Raw genomic sequence first — 6,000 nt, 5'->3', positions numbered from 1 at the left:
ACAGTTTGATATCAGGTATTGTGATACCACCAACTTTGTTCTTCTTTCTCAAGATTGCTGAGGCAATTTGGGTCCTTTTTTGGTTTCACATACATTTTTAGAATATTTGTTCCAGATCTGTGGAATATGCCATTGGTATTTTAATACGAATTGCATTGAATATATAGATTGTTTTGGGTAGTATGGGCATTTTCATGATATTAATTCTTTCAATCCATGAGCACAGTATATGCTTCCACTTATGTGTATCTTCCTCAATGAGGCGAGAATAATCTTCCCTTGATTTAAAAACCAGATATCTCCATGTCTTTAACACTCAAAAAAAATTCACCTTGCTCATGAAAAATCATCCAAATAATTTCACCTCACGCATAAACAGAATCATACCAAGAATACATTCTGCCCATGCTTTTGCTTCTGAATCTTTCAGCAGTCCTAGAGGAGTGCTTTGCATACTGAGGCTACCTCACTACGTGGCAGGGGCCCACTAATTTTCCTGCATTCAGTTATATTCTGCGACCCTGTTCATGGTGAGACTGTGTTCCCTAAGTGCACACTTTCTCTTGCATCCCTTGATCTATGGCCCTTCAGAAAGCTCCCAGTTTGACAGGCTTGATTTGGAGGTCAATTTTTCATTAGCATGAATTCATTATAATAGCTTTGTGCTGTCAAGGTCTTTCTTTACATTTAGACTTGCTTCCTCCTTCTAACATTTTCTAGGAAATATGGACCTGTAGAGAATGGTGGTTTCCATGGTAAATGTTCCCTCATGTTTGTTTTCTCAAGTTCACTTCTGATATACACAGCATGATTTCCTTTTTCAGTACCAGCACCACAATAGATTTAGGTTGTGGCACCACTGCAGAGCTGTTTAAAAAATAAATCTCACCCACCCTGGTTAGAAAGGGGTGATTTATTATTCTAACTGCAGGGAGCCAACTTCATATCCACCCTGAAAACTGTAGGAAAAGGGTTGACTTTGAAAAATATAGTCACAATACCTACACACCTTGGATGTAAATGCTTAAAACAGATGAGCAAAATATTTGATTCTCAGACACAGGTGAGACTCTCCACCATGTGACATGCACAAGTTGAAACAGATACAAGTGTGAGGTGCTTTGTGGTTTACAGGGTTTTCACACACAGTTCATTTTACTTTCATATACCAGTGCCATTAAAGTAATAGGGTATGTCTTACAACCTTTATTTAATAGGCAAATTAAGGCTCAGAGATGTTAAGAGACTTAATTCACACAACTAGCAGATACTGGTAAGTGCTAGAGCCAGATGAGTTCTTCCTTTAGTTCCAAATTCCATGTTATTCTGCTACCCCCTACATGGTTTCTTTGTGTTTTCATATCCCAGGTATAAAGTGGTAGATTTTCAGTGCCCCGGGATGCTGTACTGAACCCAGTTTCTTAGGCAATATCAGTTTTTCGCTACTGTGAACACCACATTGACACTTCACGTACCTTCCCTCCTAGTGGCTTAATGAATTAAAGGGGAAGAAAAGTTACCTATTCCCAGAGGGCCAGACAGCGCCATAAAGGTGTACTGAAGCCGGCCAACACACTCTCTTAGGAGACTGAGAAGCCAAGCGTCTCATCTTTCTCTTCTCAGCAGTAGCTGGGGGAGAACGGAGAGCTAGACAATAGCCTCTTGTTTAGTTTTATTAATTTTGTGGGCGGGTGGGGCAAAAGAATCGGATCGACAGCGTAAGTCACCAATCGCAAGCGAGTCCTAGGCCAGGATTCACCAACCGTTAGCTGCAAGAGAATGGTGGGTGGGACTTACATTTCTTCAGCCTCCACCGGGGACGGCCCTCCCATCCCGCCCTAGAGGCGGAGGCTCTATGGAGCTCCTCCCCCGCCGCCCCCCCCCCCCCCCCCCGTCGGTGGAGCGGCTGGCCACAGGGAGCGGGACAGGGACGGGTCTTGGGGTGGTTGGAGGTAGGGGGGTGGCTAGGGGGAGCGTAGGAAGAAAAGAGGGTGCCTCGCAGAGCTGCGACCTGGGTGGGGGCCTGCTGATAACAGGAAACTAGAGGGGCAGGAACACGAAGGAGCGCAGCGCTCTCCTTCCTGCATTATTTTAAGTAGTCTTTGCGAAAAGCTGCTTTTCAGCATTTTTAGTTCTTTTTCTTCCTTTTACTGTGGGGCGGGGAGCTGTACTGGCTCTCCCACGCGACTCCGCTCCGCTGTTGCCGTAAATAATTATTGTAGTCTTTGCAGAACCCTTTCCTTCCTCCCACTCAGTCCTTGCGTAGACTCTTAGGGACACAGTAACCAAATTGTGCCACGTTAATGAGTGAAGGACAGCCAGGGCCCAGAGCTCCGGCCTGTTCAATTGTTTGAAACTTCCCCGCCCTTTGGCCCCGCCTCCCTCCCCCCCCCACCTCCCTCCCTCCCCACCCCTCCCCCCCCACCTCCGCTCCTGGGTCCAGGCAAACTCCCTCCCTTTTCCCCCGCCCTCTACTCCGCCCCCCCCCCCGTAGTCCACCCCGCCCCCCCATCTCCTCCCGCTCCTGGGCGGTCCTAGCCGCTCACCACAAGAAGAAAAGCCACCCATTCGTCCCCCTCCCCTACCTCCCATCTTTTGCCCAGGAGCTGCCTTCATCGCAGTCACGCCCCTTCCTTCCAAGGAGATTTCTGACTGCCCCAGCTGGTAGACCCCTGATTTATTCCTCCATCTCCTCTCTCTTTCGCTTCATCTTCTTTTAGTTCTCACCGCTCCCTCCACCCCCACCTCCAATCTGTCTCGCTTCCGACCATCCGCTGCTCCACCCTCCGGCCCGGTATCCTGCCTGTCCACTGCCACCAAGGAAAACCCAGAGGAAGCAGCGAAGAGGGGAGCAGCCGGGAGTCGGGGCTTCTCCCCTGCCCATCCCTGGCTTTTGGCCCGGGACCGAAGCCACTTGAAGGAGCAGAGAGTCATCACCTTGTCTTCGTTGCATTCAGGGGTAGGAGACGCCTGGTTAATTTTCGCGGGGAACTGGGGCAGAATCCATGGTGGCATGAACTTGATCGAGCCGTCGACATGAGTCGATCTACATGCGTGTGGGGATACCCGTGTGTTCTCCTTTCTTTGCAGCTGGCCATGAGTTTTTCGACATGTGCAGCAAGTTAAATCGGTTAAAAAGTGTGTGCTCCTTTCCCATCCTATGGAGATGCTAGTGGGTACCACAAGTTGATGGTACTTTTACTTCATTGCCTCCTGGGGTCCTTGTAGGTAGGTCTCTAGGTAATTAAGCACAAAAGAAATTAAAGACCTGGGGGAACTTGAGGTCTACATTTAGCTCAGCAGGAAAGTACGTGCTTATCTCAGATTGCTAGATGCATTCCTTCTAAATGCCTAGGGTTGGGGTGGGGGCTTACACTCCCATCCCCTGGGGGCCTTGAATTCTTGAAGTCTTAAAGTCACGGAGTAATCTACAGTGATACCTGTGTGTTGGTGAGGAGGAGTTGCCCCTTATCTGCATTACATATGTCAGTGACTAGTTTTGCAGGATCATACAGGTGTCTTGAGGGTCCCAAGCCTGGGTCACTGTATGTTGCTGTTTCAACAGCAAGATGGACTTACCTAGTTATGAAACTGAAGAGAAAGAAAAGTGAGATAGAAAGTGACAGTCTTTGTAGGCTGTGAGCAATCCCTGGGAAATTAACACTAATAATAATGTAATAATAATTTGTAGCAAGGGACTAAATACAATTAAATGAGAGAGGCAAGGGAAAGTTTTTGAGAAACAGCATTTCTGATCTCTAGCATGTATTTTAGAAAGAATTTTCTGACACCTTGGAATGTCTCATTTAGTTCTTCTTCCTCCTTTTCCCCCTTCCTGAGGAAGAGTGGAAATTGGGAGACATTTTTAAACTTTTTTGAATATAATCCTCTTCCATTCAGAGAGAAAGATAGTCACCATAATCTTCAGTAATGGAGGGCTAAGGTTATTTAAGTCTCCTTGAACTAGGCTTGTGAATACTTCTTTCTCAGGCCAGCCTTTGTGAAGCCTTCTCAGTTAGACCTTTCAGCACCCTCATTTAGTAGCTAAGAATAGTTTGAGATACCATTTTGGATGGGGGATAAATCTTCACCCATCTACTATCTATCTCCAGTTGGCCAAGCACAGCAAATTTACAAGAATGGTGGTGTTCAAAGACCTATTACCAAGATGTCCCAAACTCATTGCTTATTTGGGAACAAACTATTGACATATTTTAAAATAATTTTGTTGGTTGACTTTAATGGGGGAAAGGAAAGCAGGAAAGGAGAGAAGGAACGTTACAGGGTGACAATTTTAAAGGCTATCATGTTTCAGATCAGCTGGGAGGGAAAAGTTGACCTGACTAGACTACATTTTATAACTAGCCTGGGATATTTTAATAGCCAGGTGGTTGTAGAGTAGTTGCATCTATTTACAGATGATAACTCAGGTCCCAGCTATTCTGTATGGGTTTATCTGGTGTCATTTACAGACAGTTTCTGGCACTACATCATACTTAATTTTAAGATACTTCTTTCTTTGGAAAAGTCTGGGTCTGTAAATTGAAAAGTGCTTTTCCTAACTTCATAGTCTAGATATGAAGCAAACTTCTGACCATACTTGTATGTACAGTAACTTTTATGTAGAAGTTGTGGATCTGTTTACCTATTTAAAATGTTTTAGAAGAGAGTTAAAAAATCATATTCAATACTCTTTTGGATTTGGAAGTTGAAATGTCATTTCTGGTTTATGAAGTATGATTTATTAGACTAATGCACAACCAAAGCTTTTTGTGGAGTTGCATTATCTGAAGTTTTATAAAGAACGAATCAGACTTTCTAGAATGGCTTAAGAACAGTCTATTCAGAAAACAGAGAGATAGATGCTATGACCTTGAGGTCCCATTGAGTGCCAGAATTCTAAGTGGGTACATCTGCTTCTGCGCCTCTCCTAAGAGCTCTCCCAGGGCCTGCGTCTTCTTTAAAAGGGTGTCTTTGTAATTAAGCAGCCCTTCTCCCCCATCCCCCTTTCTTCCTTTGATCCAGCTTTTTAAGGCTTTTTTTCCCATTTGGAGACAAGAGGAATTTCCCACACTCTTCTACTCCCCTCTTAAGGTTTCTTTTCCTTTTCCCCCTAAAAAGTCTCCCCGAATTCTCAGGATGGTTAGAAGTTGTTTTGTTGGTGGTGAGGTTACCAATGAGGATGAGTAGAGGATATATTCCCGCTTTGGAAATGCTTGTGACCAGGTAGCCTCCTCCATGGAGACTGAGCATTTGGAATGCATGAGAACAGTGTATTAGGTACTGTCTGGAAGAAATTGTCCTTTGCACACATTAAGCCCAGCTTAAAACCACTGAAAGGAGTGGAGGAGGTGTGTGTATTTGTGGCCAAGCCTTTTAGGATGGTAAATGGGTAAATGTTCCCAAATCTATTACATCACCTCTTACCCCCATTGGATTCAGTGGGTTGGAGATCTGCTTGACAAGTTAATTAGCTTGGGACTAAACCAATTTGTTTAGAATTGTGCTCCATTGATTTCCTGTCCCCAAGAATTTTTGTTGGTGGCTTACTATGACATATTGGCTTTAGTCTTGCTGACTTCTTCATTCCTTGCTGCCTTATGTAGACTTTGGTTCAAAATTTAGAGTCCCATTCCAAGTCAAAGGTTAGAATTTGGTCCCAGGAATGAAGATAGCATTAATCAGGCAGTCCATACTGCATTACTCTGCTCCGTGGTGGGTTTTGTATACCTTTTAACCCAGAGAAAGGAGGGATGTCTCCCCTTCCACTCACAACATACAAATTCTGGACTTTAAAAAAAAGGAAAATGGGAGGTCATTTGCTTTATAAAAGAATCCACTACAGGTGGTTTTTTTTTGTTTTGTTTTGTTTGTTTGTGTTTTTTTTTTTTTTTAAAAGAACTCGCTTTCCTAGTTAGTGCCTTTGAACTATTACTTGATATATAAAAATTCACTATAGCTGAGCCTTCTCTGAAAGATATTTATTGCAGAAAGGAAGAC

General features: G+C 44.3%; 1 protein-coding gene across 2 annotated transcripts in view; it reads left to right on the top strand.

Moving 5' to 3' along the window:
- The first annotated feature begins 2,556 nt into the window (after window positions 1-2,556).
- AMOT (angiomotin) overlaps window positions 2,557-6,000 on the top strand; it is a 67,172-nt gene continuing 63,728 nt past the window's right edge. For both annotated transcript variants that reach the window (XM_080653718.1, XM_080653717.1), the window contains exon 1: window positions 2,557-2,959. The gene's annotated coding sequence lies outside the window, so the exon portion shown is untranslated. The remainder of the gene's footprint in view (window positions 2,960-6,000) is intronic.

This window comes from Plecotus auritus (assembly GCF_963455305.1).
Source record: "Plecotus auritus genome assembly, chromosome: X".
NCBI lineage: Eukaryota > Metazoa > Chordata > Mammalia > Chiroptera > Vespertilionidae > Plecotus > Plecotus auritus.
Note: the sequence above shows the minus strand (reverse complement) of the source record. Positions and strands in the feature narration are given on the sequence as shown.